Below are 22,151 nucleotides of genomic sequence, written 5' to 3'. Positions count from 1 at the left end.
AGCTGCAAACAACACAATAGGAAGCCAGGCCAGGAATTATTCGATGTTGCAGAGGAAGTCCATACACTCAGACCCTGTAGGCCACTGAGCAAGGGGTAGGTGTGCCTGGGCAACAACTCCCCTCACCACACACCGCCACCCTGACAACAATCACTCATCTGCATTCCATCCTCGAGTGAATCTGCTTCACTGCTTCAAGTCGTCTCGCCAAACAGCTCCTCTAATACTCGACTTTTGGTTATTATTTATGGCTTCAGGGCTGTGGTCTTGATGGCACATAGAATTTGTGGCACTTGTTCCTTAGCGACCTTCATGGCGTATTTCACCTTCATCCTTTCAATCGGTGATGGAGAGGAATGTCTTCACGTGGTGGCACCGATATAGCTGGGTGGATGCACTGCCTGGTTATGCAACCTCAGCTCCCTCCCTCTCCCCCAAAAGTAAGATGGTAGAGAATTTTCACTTCTGGGAGAAATTTCAATAATTCATTTTATGAGAAATTTCAGACGATTTTTTTAGGGAGGGGTTTTCACGTGATTTTTCAGGTAGGGGGATATTTTCAGACGAGTTTTGTGTTAGGAAAAGATTTCATATAATTTTCTTTGCTGAGGGAACATTTCAGACTATTTTTAGGAATTAATTTCAGACGATTTTTCAGCTTAACCCGTACCAGGCTAGCGGCGTAGATCTATGTCCCTTTCAAAAACACCGGTGACACAGATCCACATCCTGCAGCATTAAGAAGTCATTGCAGCGACCGAAGTAAAATGGAAGGTAATGTGCCTCGCTAACTTCAGACATTTCTCTGCTACACTTACAACACTGACTTAGGAGCGCGCGAAGCTAAAGGCCCACAGCCGCTCTGCTCTCTCAGTAACCTTCAATATTTCAGAGGTAGAGAGGCACCAACCTGACTTGATTCAACCAACTTTCTGGCTTTGGCGATTACTTTTATTGTGCCCGGGATCTTATACTGATGTATTAAACCCATCTAGCCAGAAAAAAAATCCAAAATAATTTCACAGGCTCACAGCCGCTCTGCTCTCTTAATAACCTCAAAGATATCAAAGGTAGAGTGGCACAAACCTGACTCAGTTCAACCAGGTATCCGGCTTTAGTGATTACTTTTATTAGTGACGTGCCAGGGATCTTATATTGATGTGTTAAGACCATTTAGCCAGAAAAAAAAAATCCAAAATCGGCCGGCGTACAGTCACGCGTACTAATTTCTGCTCAGGGGTTACCCCTTCCTTCCCCCCTCTACCCTGGACAGAGGGAAGGGGGGAATCGCGAACAAGTCTACCCCGCCTTCTGCCCCCAACTCCCCCACCCCCCACCTCCAGCTGCCAGTTACTGATTAGACGCAGATTTTCTCATGTCCTGTAAACATGACTAAACTGTCGTCGCATACGCTTTCAACGGCCAAGATTTGGAGTATATTTTTAGAATAAATTATTACCGTATTGAACTGCATTCTCAAATTGGAAATATTCACCATCATTGTACTCCAGTGTCATCCACTGCACAATTCTGGGTTCCAGTGCTTACCTCTTCACTTCCCCCAGCTGTCTCTCTCTCTCTCTCTCTCTCTCTCTCTCTCTCTCTCTCTCTCTGAATTTACTTTTCCCACTCACTCTTTTTTAAATTTATATAACTTTCTCTTTGCTTCTCTCCCCCTCTCCCCTTTCTCTCTCGTTCTTTGTCTTAAGTCTTCCCCTCCTCTCACCCCTCCCCTCCCCCCACCTTAGGCCTGATCAGCAGTCAGTTATACCGTCACCGCTCCTTCGTATATCGTGTGCAGGCAACATTTATCACACACAGGTCAGATGTATGGAAAGCTATTTTTTTTTTCTTATATATAATTGTATTTCTCATTATGTGCCAAGTTCAAATAGAGAACACCAGACCAATATTCGTAATTTTTATTAGAGTGACCGTTCCACTTCACATAGCTGGGTAGCTGGGCTTATAAACTACACACACACACACACACACACACACACACACACACACACACCTCAACTCACATCCTACACTGCCCTCACACACACACACACACACACACACACACACACACACACCTCAACTCACATCCTACACTGCCCTCACACACACACACACACACACACACACACACACACACACATCTCAACTCACATCCTACACTGCCCTCACACACACACACACACACACACACACACACACACACACACACACACACACACACACACACACACACACCAAAACTCAAAAACAAAACACTCACACACACACACACACACACACACACACACACACACACACACACACACACACACACACGACTTAAATTTTGCACTGACAGCGTGGCGACTACAAATATAGTCATTCTAACAACTGGATCTGCTGGCTCCAAACCTTCCCTGTCCCAGTCAAACTCCTCATTCAATAACCCCTCCCTCCCTCTCCCCTCCCCTCCCCTCCCCTCCCTCTCTCCCTTCTTTCCTTCCCCCTACCCTCCTCCTCCTCCCCTCCCATTCCTTCCTTCTCCTGCGCCCTCCTCCCTCCCTCCCTCCTCTTCTTTCTTCTCCCCAATCTTCCCTCCCTCCCCTTCTCTCCCTCCTTCTCTGTTTGTCTGTCTGTCTGTCTGTCTCTGTCTCTCTCTCTCTCTCTCTCTCTCTCTCTCTCTCTCTCTATCTATCTATCTATCTATCTATCTATCTATCTTCCTCCGTCTCTCCCTCCTTCTCTCCCTCCTTCTCTTCTTCCTTCCTTCCTTTCCTCCTCCTCCTCCTCCTCCTCCTCCTCTTCCTCCTCCTCCTCCTCCTCTCGCTCTTTCGTCTTTTCCTGTAGAACTAACAAAGGTCGTGACGCTGCTTCCTGGCCGATTTATTCTCTCTTAGGTTGTATTATCCTTCAGGTTTAGAGAGTTGAAGAAAGAAGTGTGTGTGTGTGTGTGTGTGTGTGTGTGTGTGTGTGTGTGTGTGTGTGTGTGTGTGTGTGTGTGTGTAGATAGATAGATAGATAGATAGATAGGTGGGTAGATTGATTTACATATTGATGTAGATAGATATAGATAGATAGATAAATTTGTTATAGTAGTAGTAGTAGTAGCAGTAGTAGTAGTAGTAGTAGTGGTGGTAGTAGTAGTAGTAGTAGTAGTAGTAGTAGTAGTAGTAGCAGTAGTAGTAGTAGTAGTAGTGGTAGTAGTAGTAGTAGTAGTAGTAGTAGTAGTAGTAGTAGTAGTAGTAGTGGTAGTAGTAGTAGTAGTAGTAGTAGTAGTAGTAGAAGTAGGATTAGTAGTAATAGTAGTAGAAGTAGGAATAAGAGTAGTAGTAGTAGTAGTATAGTAGAGAGCTGTTATTTCTCTGTCTATCCATCTGCCTATTTACCCATCAGTCTGCGTATCTATCTATCTATCTATCTATCTATCTATCTGTCTATCTATCTATCTATCTGTTTGTCTATTTTCATGCATTTTCTTCTAGGTGTCGTGTTGTCGTGGTGAGCTTTGGTGAGAGCAGGATATGGGTCATGTAGAGCTGACCCTGGGGTGTGGTGGCTGCTACACACACACACACACACACACACACACACACACACACACACACACACACACACAGAGTAGACGTGTAGTTTCTTGTCGACCCCTCAAGGATAAAAGGATAAGTCAATCAAGATAAGGTGTTAAGACGTTCACCCATCTTAAGTTATTTTTCTTACTATTTCCAGCCGGTGATGAGAAAAATAATACTCTGGCTATACATCTTTCCCGTGGCACTTTTATATTCTATAGTGTTAATCTCTTGTTACAACTCAGCATTCAAGATGGAGAGATGGCAATTTTAGGCCAAGTTAGAGTGAAAAGAGTATAGCACTTCTTCGTGACTAGCATTTAAGATGGGGAGGTGGCAATTTTAGGCCAAGTTAGAGTAAAAAGAGTATAGCACTTCTTCGTGACTAGCATTTAAGATGGAGAGGTGGCAACTTCAGGCCAAGTTAGAGTAAAAAGAGTATAGAACCGTGTATCCTGTCCATACCACTTCTTCGTGACTAGCAAGAAAGATATTGCGTATTTCCGTAATGTCATGCATGGATGGTGCCCTCCTGGTGATTCCGTGTTGACGCCCCGTGATTTGCGTGACTCAGAGCGGCGTCACGAGAGAGAGAGAGAGAGAGAGAGAGAGAGAGAGAGAGAGAGAGAGGCTAAAAGATGATGATGGTGATAATAATAATAATAATAGTAATAATGGAAATAAAAATAATAGTAATAATAATAATAATAATAATAATAATAAAAAGAAAAGTAATAATAAAAATAATAATGAAGATAGTAATCATAATAATAATAATAATAATAATAATAATAATAAGACGAAGAAGATGAAAAGTAATAATAATAATAATAATAATAATAATAATAATAATAATAAGACGAAGGAGAAGAAAAGTAATAATAATAATAATAATAATGCAATTTTCCTGTCACTTCTCAGTACCCTGTCTTGCCACGTGCTGTGTTATTTCCTGTCGCCTTGATTAACACGCGATAAACTCTGGGATTATCTTGCAAAACACGGATATGGAGTGACAAAGGCTGTGTGTGTGTGTGTGTGTGTGTGTGTGTGTGTGTGTGTGTGTGTGATGGCAGTGTAGGATGTGAGTTATGGAGATGTGTGTGAGTGTGAGTTAGAGGTGTGTATGTGTGAGGGCATTGTAGGATGTGTGTGTGTGTGTGTGTGTGTGTGTGTGTGTGTGTGTGTGTGTGTGTGTGTGTGTGTGTGTGTGTGTGAGGGCAGTGTAGGATGTGAGTTGAGATGTGTGTGTGTGTGTGTGTGTGTGTGAGGGCAGTGTAGGATGTGAGTTGAGGTGTGTGTGTGTGTGTGTGTGTGTGTGTGTGTGTGTGTGTGAGGGCAGTGTAGGATGTGAGTTGAGGTGTGTTGTGTGTGTGTGTGTGTGTGTGTGTGTGTGTGTGTGTGTGTGTGTAGTTTATAAGCCCAGCTACCCAGCTATGTGAAGTGGAACGGTCACTCTAATAAAAATTACGAATATTGGTCTGGTGTTCTCTATTTGAACTTGGCACATAATGAGAAATACAATTATATATAAGAAAAAAAAAATAGCTTTCCATACATCTGACCTGTGTGTGATAAATGTTGCCTGCACACGATATACGAAGGAGCGGTGACGGTATAACTGACTGCTGATCAGGCCTAAGGTGGGGGGAGGGGAGGGGTGAGAGGAGGGGAAGACTTAAGACAAAGAACGAGAGAGAAAGGGGAGAGGGGGAGAGAAGCAAAGAGAAAGTTATATAAATTTAAAAAAGAGTGAGTGGGAAAAGTAAATTCAGAGAGAGAGAGAGAGAGAGAGAGAGAGAGAGACAGCTGGGGGAAGTGAAAAGGTAAGCACTGGAACCCAGAATTGTGCAGTGGATGACACTGGATTACAATGATGGTGAATATTTCCAATTTGAGAATGCGGTTCAATACGGTAATAATTTATTCTAAAAATATACTCCAAATCTTGGACGTTGAAAGCGTATGCGACGACAGTTTAGCCATGTTTACAGGACATGAGAAAATTTGCGTCTAATCAGTAACTGGCAGCTGGAGATGGAGGGTGGGGGAGTTGGGGGCAGAAAGCGGGGTAGACTTGTTCGCGATTCCCCCCTTCCCTCTGTCCAGGGTAGAGGGGGGAAGGAAGGGGTAACCACTGAGCAGAAATTAGTACGCGTGACTGTACAAGAAAACAGATGTAACAGAAAAAAATCGATTTACACGTAGTAAGCGCTTGCACAAGTGTTTATTCATGAGTGTTTCGGCAAAGAGTACCATGAGGCCTCCCCATTAAAAAAAAAAAAAAAAAAAAGGCACGTCATGAAGGATCTTTTTAGTGTATTAGCCATATTTTTTGGGTTAAATACTAAATGCACAAGTTCTACTAATTGATTCAAATTTTGTTTTTTTATGACACGCCATTTTTTAGATTCTGAAAACATTTCTAACAAAAGAAAAATAGCTTAGGAAAAGAAATGAACTTCAAGCACTAAGAGGAAATGAAGTAACAAGTAATTAATTCACACGTAAATACTGTAGAGCTGGCATTTGAGGTGTTTGAGCACAACGTTTCTCTTCGAGAAGATATCGGAAATAGTGAGAAAGTTAGAAATTTAGAAAGCATCTTATTATTATCCGTATAACTAGGGCTTTAAAAAAGAATTAAGCCAAAAAAAATATATATATTACCATATTCAAGGATAATATATAGTGCCAAGTTTGAATTATTGCGAAAGAAAACATTCTCTTCAGGAATAATTCAAAATCATTATACTGGAGTGATGCTAGAAACCGCGTATTGTTTCGCGAAAACGCTAAATGTGACACTTTCACAAATGCACTCTAAATTGGTTAGGAAACTCATACAACTGTTTCCAAAGTTCAAAAACATTTCTGGGCTTGGAAAGATGCGGTTTTGAAAAAAAAAAAAAATGCAGCTATAAAGAGAAGTGAAGTAACAAATAAGAAAAAATAGATTCACACGTAAATAAAACTTCTTTTTGAGGTCTTTATGCACAGTAAGTTTAAAGCCTCCTGATGAAATGAAACAAAATATATATACTGTATTGCCAAATTCTGAACGGGGGAGGGGGATTGTTTCAAGGGAAGCCATATTTCCTTAGGGTAAATGTCTCCGGACGATAATAACTCTTATAAAGGATAATGCAGGAATTATTAACAGTAAGACACGAGGAAGTAAAAACATATATTAAATATTTAACCATTTATAATTTCGTTCCTCAAGTCCGATTTCCGTTCATAACAAAAACAAAAGAATAAAAGCATCTCGCGGTGCATTGTTGTAATTGTTTTGAAATTGTTTGGGTGTATTGACTTTTTGTTTTAAATTCATTGTAGAAATCACTCCATGGATAAAAAATAGTGGCACATGTTAAGCTTCCTCTTTATAAGTACTTCAGAATATAGTGAAGCAATTATAAACCTTTTTTTTTCTTCTTAGCGAAAACACTAAATACAGAACTTTCACAAATATACTCAAAGATGGTCAGGAACACACAGTTGTTTCCAAATTTCAGAAAACATTTCTCAGCGTAAAAGTATATGAGACATTGAAATATTTAAAAATGCTTGCAGCTATTAGAAAGGATGCAGGACAATAAGAAAAAGAGTCAAGCTAAAAAAAAGGGTTGCATTTTATGGGTTAAAGCATGACAGATTCCATTTAATTTTGTTGTCTAATAATGTAGGAAATTTATTTATTTTTTTTGGGAGGATAATTTAGTTTTTATTTTCACTTCTATAACAAAGGTTAAAAAAATGGCATCAAGACTCATGATTTGAAGAAATATAAATATTCAACTTTTGGAAGGGTGGTGTTAGAACATTCATTCATTCCATCCCTACGTGTCGTGGGGCTGGTGGAGGATTAGTGCCCCTCCCTGTAAAACAATTAACTCTAAGCCCCTTGGTCACCCCGTTTGGGATACATGGCACTTTTAATTAGGTAAAAGTACTGCAAACAATAAAGACCCCTCTCAAAGAAATTATAAAATGATTAGGAAAAAGTAATTTTATTATGGCAAAACTGATATGAAATTGATACCAATTTATAACTTGGCTCCTTAACAGCATAGGTCTCGCATATTGTAGAGATAAAAAAAAATCAGCTAAACAACTGACGAAGCTCTTGTAAAATTCGTCTTCAGATTGTTTGGATATATATCTTAGTATCCTCCCCTCAGGTATACCCTTCGATCTCCTGCATAATTGGTTCAATTTGAAATTGTCACTTGGAAACTGGAATATTTAGAAGACCTGTGGCTAAGGAATGCAACCAAGAAAACGGTCCTACAAATAATCTGACTCGTAAAGTTGTAATGAGCTTTCTTTCATGGTATTTAGGACTTCCCAGTCCAAAACCAATATAATTTCAAAACTTTCTCCACTCTCCAAGACTAGTTTGGAAACCAGCCAATGCTCACTAGTTTTACAGGCATTATATTGGTGTCTCTGGTTGCAATAGACTACTCAGAGATTCTGCCCTATCTTTTTGCAAATCTTACTCGGCTGCTGAAATCAGTAGAACAGCACTTCTGTATGCGGGAAATGGCTTAGAACCTTAGGCACATGTAGAAAGGCCGCGGACTGCATACGGTTGTGCCTACATAATGTGCTGGTCCTTGGGAGGTGTCGCAAAAAATATTGGTAATCCTTAAGGAGAACAGAAATTACCTACATTTGATTTGATTCAATGACTACAAAGGAAGTGCGATTCTGTTTATTTATAAACAAGGAGAATATGATTCCATACTTCCATCTATTAGCTACATCTCACGCAAAGAAATGTTTTCTGCAACTTCCACAAATATGTGGAAGTTGCATTCCTAGCGTTTTCGCGAAAAAAAAAGAAAGTAGGTTTCTAAGATAAACTTAATATGATTTTGAATTACTTCTAAAGCTAAACTTTCTGTCGTAATGGATGAAAAAAGTCATTTAACTTACCCTCTGGCAAAAGGAAAAATCCACGCCATCATTTATACGAGATTTCATAATCTCCGACAAACTGGTTTTTCTTTTTCTATTTGTCTCTGACGAGAAATTTGCGGACGAACAGTTACAAATTACATATCAGTTTTGCAAATATTTTTATATTCACTCTTACTTTCCTGTCGAAAAGTTCTCTATTTTCGTTTATAAGAGCTAAGATCGTTTACAGTCATTTTACTTAAGGAATTAAGAATTATGGTGTATTACGACCCTTAATAAAGTGCATATATTCTTTCCTTATTAGGCTCGATGCTATTGCGAATTCCTAGTTCATATGGTGAAATCCTCTCCAACTCTCAGTTTCTAACTTTATCGATGAGCATTTAAATTTTTGTGCTTAAACGTCTCAAATTCTAGCTCTTTTCCTGTGAATCGTTTTCTTCCACACACCAGATTGATGGTGTTCTCCACTGATGATAAAAACTGTAACAGTAGGACTTGATCAGCTGTAGGTTGCAGTTTGGGGGAAAACAACTCTGGCGGATAGAGTTCCACGGAAATGCAGCTCAGGGAATAAAAGATTTCTTGTATGCGGTTCTGGGACAGTTGTCAGGAGCGCTAATAAAAGCCCGCGTAGCACAGTGGAGGGCACGGAGAGGTGGCACAATGGATGCAACTTCCTTTGACCATTTGTTGTAAATATATCTAAAATAATCCAAAGGAGGCACATCATTCCTACTAGAAGGGAGGATAATTTACTTATATCAGGGCTATGAATAATTCTAAAAGCTTTGTACTGAATTTTGTCTAGCTTTAGTGCAACCTCTTGACATGCATTCCATAAGAGTGAGCGATATTCTTGCTGAGTGAAGTGACAGTGATGAGTTGGTCAACATAAACTCTGTACAATAATCCAAGTGTCTTTGAGGTGGTTTTAGCAAGTGACCTGATATAAGAGGTCCAGATTAGGGCCAGATTTTTCCATACTTTTGTAAATAGGAAGATCAATTGCTCTGGAGTTAATACAGGAGTCTGGCAATATCAGTATTAGTAAACTGTATATATTTAGTTTTACGAGCATTAAATGAGACAAAGATATTTTGTCCCCATTCAGTGATACTACATGTCTTTTGAGTTACAGATATAGAACTTTGTGAATGTGTTTGTGTGAATGAACTGTTAAGTTTTGTCATCTACATATGAATGGCTGGGATTATGGGTGACAGATGAGATCATAATATGAATTAGGAATTGCGTTGGAGCCAGAAGTGATCCTTATGGCACGCCGACGAGATTGGATGGAAAAATGAATGTAGAAATACTTTAATCATTCTATCTCTAAGACATGAGAAAATTAGAGAAACAAGAAACGGTAGCCCACAGCAAGGGAGTTTGGCAAGGGCTGCTGCATGAGTTTCTCCATCTTGCTCATGTGATTGATGGATAGTGTGTCAGCATATTGGGTATATCAATTGTGGATATTTCGTTTCGAAGATCATACTATTTATCACTAATGAAGATGGATTCAAGATGTTTAACAAGAAATAGCAAGAGAAGACATGATAGCTATTTGTTTGTAATCATAGGGGTCAGAGGAACTCTCTTTCTCCGGAATAGGGTGGATATTGGCTTCTATCCAAGAATTAGTGAATGAAGAAGTACACCCGCGAACCAAAGTTTCGGCACCCCCTTGGCTGGCATTAAGGCGAAGTCAAGGTTGAAGATAGGCCGGACGATCGGAGAAGCTGGTGTATCAGGTTGGTAACGAGACTGTTGGGGAGGTTCGCATTCCACGATCTCTAAGTCTCACAAACGAAGAATTTGAGCGCAAGATTAATGGATTAATTTGGCATACGATACCGAGTGCATCTGTATTTCATGGACACTGACTGTGTATAGTTAATGAAAATTGTAATAAGAAAGTATAAACCGTTAAATATATCTTGGGTAGTAAAATATATCGAAACAAGAAAAGGATGCTAAGAATACATGTCTCGCATTTTTTTTTTTTTAAATGATAACAATCCCTTGTTTAAACCATCTTAATACCTGCTGTACCTATGACCAAATTAATGTATAGAAAGTTTATTTATGCAGAAAGAAGATAATGAAATACATTGTTCTTATTATTTGTAAACATTTTCATTAGTAACAATCAAGGTTTCAACACTTTAGTATTGTGTCCATCCCCTTCTGCTACCATAACTCCCTGCAGTCGAGCTGATAAAGAGTCGACTAGCCTGCTGCAAATATCTGGCCGCCGTCGCACGCTGTCCCATACTTCTCAGTCCTTTGCTTCTACGGCTTCTTTTGTCATCTCTGGAACCTCCCATTCCTCGACCATAATCCCCCAGAGATTTTCAATGGGATTGCAGTCACATCCCTTTGGAGGCCAATCTAATAACTGAAATTCCGGGTGCTGTGCGAACAGCTGAGTGACTGCTCGGCTGGTATGGATGGGAGATCGATCCTGCACCATTGTGATGATGTGTGGCTCAGGGAGGGCGTATGCGCGGATGGACGGCAGTAGAGGGGTTTCCAAGCTATTTATTTAATCCTCGCTGTTAAGGTGACCATCAATTTTTACTAGTTCTCCAGAACCTCCCCACCACATCCAGCCATGAAATGACACTGTGACTCGGCCACTTCCCCTCTCGTTTATGTGTCTGGCCTCATACCGAGTGTTTCTTGGTCGCCAACAATGACGGCCGTTCAGTGTCACAGAGGAGAAGCATTTCTCATCTGTGAAAACATTTTTCCAGAAGTCAACGCCACGATTAATATATTGTTGAGCGAATCTTAGAGTCGCTCTCTTGTTGGCTTCTGTCAGCACTTCCTTTGTGGCTGGAACATGGCAGTTCAGTCCCGCCTCATGCAACCGGAGTCTCGTCGTTATTGGGTGACAGCGGAGGCCCAAATCCCTTGTTAGAGCTACTGCTGACGATTTAGGTGCCTGGGCGACAGCAGCGAGGATGCGCTCGCAGCTTCTTGAGAAGTGACACGAGGGAGGCCATGCCCCTCATCTGCAGGGATTTAAAAATAGTATTTTATTGAAATATATATTATGAAAAATACTGTATCAGTTATAAATTAAAATGTTTTAACATTTTGATACGTTTATCGTAACTGTAAAACGAGATGAATGTGCTAGCTTTGGTAAGTTGATATGTAAAGAGAATTTAGGGGCAAGTGGCATTTTCACATTCTGCCCGAGAGATTTGCAGCGGCTACCTGGCGCTTTCCCACCCAAACGCTTGATATTTTAGGCTAATTGAACCATAGGATACTCTTCAAAATAGATTCATTGTTTCCCAGCTTTTTACGTGTTATTTCTCCAATCATGCTCACCTTTGAACCTCGTTATCCATCGCCTGACAGTGCCCTTGCTAATCCCCATGAGCCGGCTTATTTCATTAATCGATGTTCCTGCCTGATAGTGGCCCACTATCAGGGATCGCCTTGTGATAACTTCTGAACGATTGGCGTGTGTGTTAGGTGGGCGTAGCCCCGCACGACCTTCCATTTCTAGGTGTGGATTGGATGGCTTCTCCAAACTACGGCAGGAAGCAAATAGCCACAGTGGTATTAATAGGGGATCGGTTTTCTGGCATTGTTTGGATGAATAAGTAGCCCTCCAATGCACACAAACACAAAAAAGGAGAGTCCACTTAGACAAAAAGGAAATAATGACTGACGATAAAATGTCCAAAATCAGCAGATAAATTTATACAAAAGCATTTATGAGACACAGACAAACTGCTTTCATATGAAGTAACCTAAGCTACTCACCTCAAGCACAGATGAATTTCCTTCTACTTCAGCTGACCGACCCACGGTGCCGGGGATTCGTATTCATTGATTCTGAGACATGGGTTAGTGGAATGTGAACCTTACCCTCAGTTTCGCTACCAGCCTCTCCGATCGTGCAGCTTATCTTCAACACTGACTCCGCTTTACTTCCAGCCAAGGGGTGCCGAAACTTTGGTTCGCGAGTGTACACTGGCGGTCAAAAGTTGTGTCCTGATCCCAGGCATAACTATGAATCTCTACCGAAGTTCGAACAACGGTGCTTCGGGAGGATGGGAATTCGAGGTGCCGGGGTGACTGGAGACTGAGTCAGAGGTAGGGATTCAGTGTCCAGATCCATGGGAAGATAAGTAACCAATATTGCCATGATTTCAGTATGATAAAGCTGGTGTGTGATACTGAAGTCTTGCAATAATATGAGTATTTTCAAGTATTCCAAGAGACTGTGAGAATACGTGAATGTCAGCCTTCGTCTACTGGTAGTGATTTTTAGCCTCCGCAGTTCAATGGTGAAGGAAACGGACGGCACGGATTGCTGATGTTACACAGATTAGAGAAATATCCCAGATTACTACCAACTTCAAAATAAGTAGCTCTGGTTATTTTGTTGTATTCCCCTGTATCTCCGTCCCTCTCTCTTACATCTCGAACTCCATTCTACCCATTCTTACCCTTCCTGTCAACCCCCTTCCTATTTCCTCTTCCTTGCCTCTCTCCTCCCACTTTCGCTCTTCCTACCTACTTACTGCCTCCATTGAGGGTCCAGTGCTATATGTGATCAAAAATACAGGGAGAGCTAAACGGTGATCTCAAGACCAGTGGCAGTGGAAAGTTTCCCTTTACTACGTACAGTCGTCAGCATAAGTTCGCTGCAAGTCTACTCGTGTGATGTGAGTCCTTTTGTCTGGCAACATTGTAAGAGGACTAGCTGCCACACAGACTTTATGCACTTTAAAGACGTGTTTTTAAGAAGTATTACTAGAGACTGCCTAGTGTATACCGTATTTGATTATTATAAAAAAAATGCAAGAGTTGACAGAAGAATGTTACGGAACGACGTATGAGCGCAATATTCTGGTATTCATTATAACCGTGTCTAAGCTCCCGTCCTCTCTCTCCCCCTTACTCCTCCTGATGTCCCCCCACACTCCCTCTCCCACCTACTCCCCACTCACTTTCATGCCTCTCTACTTTCTCCTTTCCCACCCTGTCTACCTTCATTCATTCATCCACGGCACTAACCCGACTGGAGCATAACAATTCTCTCTTGACTGTTCACTAAACTCAGCGCATCCTGTTGTCAATTGCACGCAATACTTTAATAAAATTAACTATATCCAAGACAAATTTTCAAAATTCCTTCCTGCTCGAGTCCCATTCTCACCCTTTCCGTCTCCTTCCCATTCTTTTTATTCCAGCTATCATTCTTTTCTCCACCCCCTTGTCACTGTCAGCCGCAAGATACAGAAACGTTTGATGCAGTCTCGTTTTTGTGATGTATTCCTTACTCTGTGTGTGTGTGTGTGTGTGTGTGTGTGTGTGTGTGTGTTCTGAGTGAGCCTGGCAGCCGGTTGCTATTATTTCGGTAGGTGAAATTAAACAAACATTTGTGCCCATTCCTCCTACTTCTCGCCCTCTCTCATCCCTAGGAAATTCTCCTCATACTGTTCACTGAATCATGAAGCAGTATCAGAACCATAACGTTTCGAACTGCTGCATCATGTCTGGTGTAGAGAGTGGGAGAAAAAGACTGTGGCATGGCAAGAAATTGGAATGTAGAGGAGCATAAAGTTTACAGAAATAGACATGAAATAGAGAAGAGTGCGGTTTATTACTTAGATTAGCGCCGTGGATAATATATGTTAGACAGAGCAGGGAGAGAAGGGAGTGGAAATGAAAGAAAGCACGGGGAGGGGGGAAGTGGGGGATGGAGAGAGACATCGGAAGTGGTACGAGGGAGAGAGCGGGTTTCATCATTCCACAAGTCTTCTGTCGTCTTTGCACATTATTATGCTAGTTAGATACGAAGAATATTGCATTTTGGGCGATTAAAAGTACTGATTCATACAAATATTTATTTAAAGCTTACAAAAGCCTATGTGGCAACTAATTCCCATACACAGTTGCCAGACAAAACGACCCACATCACACGAGCAGGCTTGCAGCGAATTTGTGCTGACGACTGTACATATACCACTACATTCATTGCATAAATATTATCTATAGTCTGACCAGTCTTATTCGTAGCCTCTTGATTATCAGAATAAGTACTCATTTTCCAAACCTTCCCTTATCCATTGCACGCATCTCTCTCTCTCTCTCTCTCTCTCTCTCTCTCCCCTGCTCAAAATAGAATAGTACTCAGGATCATTTTCCTGAATATATTGAGTTTATAGCAAACATATGTTCTAAACCATGTGCTAATCATGAGAATCCTTCACTAATGAGACTCAGTGGGATATGACCACCGATTTTCAAAAGATTGGATGAAAAATTTCTTTGAAAAACATGAGGACCAAATTGATAATCACACAATGAATCAGATAACATATTTTATTGACAATGAGTTTAATTCGACTTCAAATCAACATTAATAATGGGTAGCTGCACCACTGAGTCTCACACACTCTTGACAACGCCTACGCATGGTCAGAATAGTGTTCCGGATCACATTAGTCAATGTTCCTCCACTCGTCCTGGAGAGCAACAGTTAAGTCCTGGACATTGGAAACGGGGGGCTAACGGTTCCTAACTCTGTCACCGAGTATACTTCAAATGTTTTCAATCGGATTTAAGTCCGCCGACAAAGCTGGCCACTCCATACGCTCGATATTGTGATCCTGAAGAAATGTGGAGACGAGTCTGGCTCGGTGGGGACGGGCGTTATCGTCCATTATGATAAAACCAGCACCGATATAATTTGCCATTGGGAAGACATGAGGCTCCAGAATATTGTCCCGATAATTCTGGACGATCATGTTACCCTGGACAATATGGTCCGTACGATGATTGGTGGAGACTGGCCCAGACCATTACTGATCCACGCCCTCATCGGTCACGTTCCACGACAAACTGAGGGTTGTAACGCTGTCGTACACCTCTCCTGACCCGAATACGACCATCTGGGTGATCAGCACTGAAGCAGGTTTCATCTGTGAACAGTACATGTGCTCACTGGTTCACCGTCCAACGGAGGTGTTGTCTAGCCCACGAGAGACGAGCTCTGTAATGTGCAGCAGTCATCAGAGGAACAATGTTTGGTCTCCTGGAGTGTAGGCAGACTTCGTGGAGCCTGTTACGGACGGTCTGGTCACACAGAGTCCTCCCAGTGGCAGCCCGAAACTCATTCTGGATCCGCCGAGCTGTCAAACAGGGGTCCCGACGTGCCAAAAGAGCCATCACTTATCCTTCCACGACCTGTCCCACGTCTCCTGCGTAACGCTGTGTATCCTGGTAGCGATGCCACACGTTCCGGATACACCCCTGACTCACACCCATTTGCTGAAACCTGTCGCTGCGTCTGGCCATTCTCGAGCATCGTGCATGCTCTAGCACACTGAATCTCATTCACACCAACAGGATTAGAATTGTCAAAGACTTGTTTTAACAACAGAAAACAATCGCCTGCAAGTGATTGTGAACTTGCTCTTTTGACCTGACTTGGGAGAGCTGCTTTCTGAGCAATGATCAATGAAGCATGACAAACAAAACATGACAAAAAGAACACGATACACTCTAGAATAGAAATTAACATTTCGAATAATTTATAAAGTGACATAATTACCAAAACATCCTTGAGTACCATTCTATTTTGAGCAGTGTACAGTAGCTCCCAAAAGTATCTTTAAAGTGTGGTGCGAAGAATGGCATAATGAACAGAATGAACCATTATTCCCGGCCACTTGTCTCGGTGCGGTTGTTACGCATGGTTAGGTATCGTTGATGGTACTAATAATAAACACATCAACGCCACTGTGTGACTGCAAACATCCATCGACGTATAAATGGTGACAGTTCAGTAATATTTATACCTCTGTGTTAAAGACTATAACACATTATATTGTGATAAATGCATCTTGGGAAACATAGTAACTTCGACGGGCAGAGTTGCCATGTTCGAATACTGACTGCGATGGGCTGAGTTGTCATGTTGGAATATAAGTGAAGGAATGAATTCTCCGAGCTAGGCCTATATTAGACCATATAGCCCTGATAGGGTGATGAGAGCCCTAACTTTCAGCTAAGTAGCTACCCAGGTGGGGCGCGAACTCTCTACCTCATGGTCTTGAGCTACACACGCCACCATTGAGTCACTCAGCCCCCCTTGAATATAAATGAAACTCAGATTATTAAACAGCATGAGAAAAATACCCATCACAGTTCTTCCGTTATCACAACTACAAATATATTAACAATGCAGAGGTTAATAATAGCCTATAGGGTCTGCATGTAGGATAATTTTAACCACACATCATTATTATACATGCTACCCGAATGTGGCGATATCTCAGTTTCGGAAGGTATTGTGTTATTGTGGTGTTTTGTTACGTGAATGGCACAGCTTCATAGTAGGTGTCGCGTCGATTGAACAGAGGTCTGGATGCAGGCGGTGGATAGTGGTTATTAAATGAATAAAAGGAGCCCCATAAAGTGTGTTCAACCTTACCTTGTACTTATTTTACATATAATGTCCAATATAAGAATGAATCTCGCATGTCACCTCCACAATACGGCTGGTTTATACGCTGCTCTGGGTTAATTAATTTACTGTCTTTACATTTCGTTTACCACTACTTGTCTAGTATTTTTGTGCCGTTCACATTATCCTGGGTGTCATATGTCTCCGAGTCATAATCACAGATATTATATAAACATTTTCTCAAAATATATCAGTTCTGGGAAGGCTTGTATACTATTTATCTAGAGTGCTGATAGCCTTGTGCTGGCACTCGTGAAAGCATTACTGATGAACCATAGAAAGAGTAACCGTGCCTATGTTAAAACTAAATAGTACTTTATCATAATAACATCAAAATATTATGTATGACAAAGTGATTAGTATTACGTCAGTTAGAAAACGGTATATACAATCCCAGGTCAGATACAGGTGTATGGCAACCACTCCCCAGCATGCAGGGCTGCCAATTTTGTTGCCACGTCACGCAACACGTGTCTGATACATCGTCCATTGTGTCAGAATGTATGACTCTTTTTTAAAGATACTTTTGGGAGCTACTGTACATATAATCCTGTGTTGAACCATGAGATGCGTAGGAGCCCGGGGCTAGGCAGGTTGGTCCTGACATTTAAGATGAGTGACCAGCCTCAATCATCCCTGAGTAACATTACTAGAGCAATAAACCCTAACCAATGCTTGGATATAAACCTACACAGGATCAATCCGATTGGAGCGCCTTTATTACTCACTAAATCACCAGGAGCTTTAATTTGCGTATATGGTCACCACCCAGCATAGTAAATGGTTTCCTGGTGTTCAGGAAACCATTTGGCTTGTCACTCATTGTAGAGTCACCCATAGGTAGAAGGAAGAGGGAAAAATGAAGGAAAGAAAGGCAAAAAAGGGAGTGGAAAGTCAACCGTAGACAGAGGGAAGAGGAAAGAATGAATGAGACGAGGAATGAAGGGAAAGAGGAAAGTGTAGAAACCAAAAGCTGCACTACTTCAAGTGAGTTGATGATGGGCGTCCCCACCTACCACCATATATATATATATATATATATATATATAGAGGGCAACCATTCCCACTGGATGGCAACGCCATAGATATAAATAAGACCAGATGCCGCATCGCCCATTCTTCATAACAGCTGCAATGCGTCTGTACGGCCGCCATGTTGGAGCGGTTCAGACTATGAAAATGAATGTTGTTGTGGTGGAGGTGGTGATGGTGGTTATTTTTGCGGTGTTGGTGATCGTGGTTATTGTAGTGGTAGTGGTGGTTGTTGCTGTGGTGATGGTGGTTTTTGTTGTTATTGTTGTGTTGGTGGTGGTGGTGGTTTTTGTTGTTGTGCTGGTGGTGGTGGTTATTGTATTTGTGGTGGTGGTGGTGGTTTTTGTTGTTGTGGTGGTGGTGGTGGTTATTGTGTTTGTGGTGGTGGTGGTGGTTTTTGTTGTTGTGGTGGTGGTGGTGGTGGTTATTGTGTTTGTGGTGGTGGTGGTGGTTGTTATTGTGTTAGTGGTGGTGGTTGTTGTTGTGGTTGTTGTTGTGGTTGTTGTTGTTGTGGTTGTTGTTGTTGTGGTTGTTGTTGTTGTGGTTGTTGTTGTTGTGGTTGTGGTTGTTGTTGTTGTTGTTGTTGTTGTTGTTGTTGTTGTTGTGGTTGTTGTTGTGGTTGTTGTTGTTGTGGTTGTTGTTGTGGTTGTTGTTGTTGTGGTTGTTGTTGTTGTGGTTGTGGTTGTTGTGGTTGTGGTTGTTGTGGTTGTGGTTGTTGTGGTTGTGGTTGTTGTGGTGGTTGTTGTTGTTGTGGTTGTTGTTGTTGTTGTGGTTGTTGTTGTTGTTGTGGTTGTTGTTGTTGTTGTGGTTGTTGTTGTTGTTGTGGTTGTTGTTGTTGTTGTGGTTGTGGTTGTTGTTGTGGTTGTTGTTGTTGTTGTGGTTGTTGTTGTGGTTGTGGTTGTTGTTGTGGTTGTTGTTGTTGTGGTGGTTGTTGTTGTTGTGGTGGTTGTTGTTGTTGTGGTGGTTGTTGTTGTTGTGGTGGTTGTTGTTGTTGTGGTGGTTGTTGTTGTTGTGGTTGTTGTTGTTGTGGTGGTTGTTGTTGTTGTGGTGGTTGTTGTTGTGGTGGTGGTGATCGTTGTGATGGTGGCTGTTGTGGTGCTGATTGTGGTTGTTGCTGTTGTGGTGGTTGTGGTGGTTATAATGGTGGCTGTTGTGGTGCTGATTGTGGTTGTTGCTGTTGTGGTGGTTGTGGTGGTGGTGGCGGTGGATGTTGTAGTTGTTGTGGTGGTGGTGGCGGTGGATGTTGTAGTTGTTGTGGTGGTGGTTGTTGTGGCGGTAATTGTTGTGATGGTGGTTATAGTTGTTGCTGCTGTTGGTGTTGATGAGGTGGTGGTTGTGGTGATGGTTGTAGTGGTGGTGGTGGTTGTTGTGGTGATGTTTTTTATGGTTGTTTTCGTTGTTGCTGTTGTTGTTGTGGTGATGGTGGTGGTGGTGGTGGTGGTTGTTCTTGTGGTGGTGGTGGTTGTGGTTGTGTTGGTTGTTGTTGTTGCTGTTGTTATGGTGGTGGTGGTTGTTGTGATGGTGGTGGTTGTTGTTGTGGTTGTGGTTATTGTTGTGGTCGTGGTTATCGTTGTCGTGGTTGTTGTGATGATGGTGGTGGTGGTGATTGTTGTTGTGGTGGTGGTTGTTGTGGTGGTGGTTTTTGTTGTGGTGGTAGTTGTTGTGGTAGTACTGTTGTGATAGTGGTGGTTGATGTGCTAGTGATTGTGGTGATGGTGGTGGTTGTTGTTGTGATGGTGGTGGTTGGTTTTGTGATGGTGGTGGTGGTTGTTGTGGCGGTGGTTGTTGTTGTAGTGGTGATTGTTGTTATGGTGGTGGATGTGGATGTTGTTGCCGTTGTTGTTGTGGTGGTGGTGGTTGTTGTGGTGGATGTGGTGCTGGTGGTAGTGGTTGTTGTTGTGGTGGTGGTGGTTGTTGTGGTGGATGTGGTGCTGGTGGTAGTGGTTGTTGTTGTGGTGGTGGTGGTTGTTGTGGTGGATGTGGTGCTGGTGGTAGTGGTTGTTGTTGTTGTGGTGGTGGTGGTGGTGGTTATTGTTGTGGTGGTTGTGGTGGTGGATGTGGTGCTGGTGGTAGTGGTTGTTGTTGTTGTGGTGGTGCTGGTGGTGGTTATTGTTGTGGTGGTTGTTGTGATGGTGGTGGTGGTGGCTTTCATGGTGGTGGCTGTTGTTGTGGTGGTAATGGTTGTGGTTCCTGGTTCACCTGAAACGTGAACTCGATGGACTGCAACCCACCATCCTCCATTCGGAGGATAGAGAAGCAGCTGAGGGACGTTTGTATAACCAGATAGTTGAGCCTCCCGTGCTATCGGTGTCACCAAAGATGTATTCCGACGCTTTCTACATCCAAAAGCAGCACAGTGCTGTTGCATTCCTAGGTAAATAATGGTCAGCTCTGACCATCGTCAGGAACACGACATCGTCTGCCTCAACCGTTCCAAGATGACGGTCGAGCAGACGCATTTAGTGTCATGTGGAATCTAGGCTTATTTATATCTATGGGCAACGGGGCATGTTATCATTAGAAAAAAACATACAGTTCAAAGTAGTAGTAATAGTAAATTTCTGTCAATGATATAAGTATTATAAAGCATTCTTAGAAAGTCGCGTGAATGCCGGCTGCTGTGGCAATCGTGGATATTTCTCTGCTATCACCTACCAACAGCTCGGTTAAATGCTCGCCTCAAGAAGTAGGTCAGTGAAATAATAAACATAAAACACAGTATGAAATTCAAATATCACGCACTCATTATAGACTAAAAATAACAACTATAACCAAATTTGTCTATTTCTTGCCATGCATGTATTACTTGAGAAAATAATATAATATGTGAAACGAAAGTGCTTCAGTGATGCTTAGAAAGTTTTTCATTGAAGTACTAAACCTTTCTGAAACGACAGTGGAGTGTGTCTGACTGTGTAGCCTACGGCTGGCCACGACTTTGACTGACTCTCTGGTCAAGAGTGTACAGTTGCGGACATATCTAACAGAAACACCCCATCCGCCAGCGAGTTGGTGTGATGCTCTCGGCATCTGGTAACACTGTTAGGTATGGAACTTCACCAGGTTTTTTTTCGTCGGTAGGACGAATAGAACGCGGTGATCACTGCCGCTGTGCGCAGTTACTGGTGGTACACCCGAAAGCACTAATTTCTTCCCCCTTGTAGCCGGAGTCGCGGTCAATGAGCAACCAGGCGATCGAACAACCCACACCCACCTCCCGACCCCAACCCCAGCGTAAACGTTGTTGGATAGACGTGGAACGGCTAAAGCTGGTGTTTTTATGGACAATCAAAACCAGTAGGGGTAAATATATAAAGGTATTTAATGTGCACCATATGAGAAAGGCACGAAACTGAAAGACCTACAGTGCATTATTATTGTCTACATACTTACGTTCTATATTGTAATGTTACAAATACGTACAATATGATGGACAAGATCTGTTGAAAGACGTCTTTTCTCATCCATTCTCGTCCCCACCTCCACCACCCTTCTCTCTGGGTTTCTGTCTATACCGAACGTCTCTCGTACTCTCTTGTCCTCCACTCCCGCCCTTTGTTAAATTATCCGTCAGGTATTGATCATATTATTACCATGCACCTCTGTATTAAACACCAACAAATCAGTGACATACAATACTTCGGGTTACCTGCCAACTATTTCATCCTGTTGTAAACTGTTTGCTGACACACCCACTATGTCACGTTAAAGCAGAGAGTTTGTGGTTCGTCAGAGCCGATCCCTGATTCGTTCCTTTCGTTCAATAATGACGTTTAGGCCTTATGTGTTTATAATGTAAGGCTTAAATTGCCACTTTAACATGAATTCATGGACGTCCAACACCACACAATCTGTGTTAACGATAAACAACCATTTGTCCTTGTAACACAAGGTCCAACTTGCAGTGGGTATGTCACGCAACAACTTACAGCAGGATGAAATAACTGGCAGGTATTTTATGGTACTGATTATTTGGCGCTTTATACTGAGGTGTATGATAATTATGATCAATACCTGACAGATCATTTCATCATTATCTTAGTTTATGTTGGTTAACAAAGGGTAGGAGAGGATATGAGAGGCGTTTGGTGGGGACGGGATCTCAGAGAGAAGGGTGGTGGATGTGATAG

Source organism: Coenobita brevimanus, chromosome 37 (genome assembly GCF_032717465.1).
Source record: "Coenobita brevimanus isolate Jiangsu-jjx chromosome 37, ASM3271746v2, whole genome shotgun sequence".
In the NCBI taxonomy this organism is placed as follows: Eukaryota; Metazoa; Arthropoda; class Malacostraca; order Decapoda; family Coenobitidae; genus Coenobita; species Coenobita brevimanus.
This window is presented reverse-complemented; position numbering follows the sequence as displayed.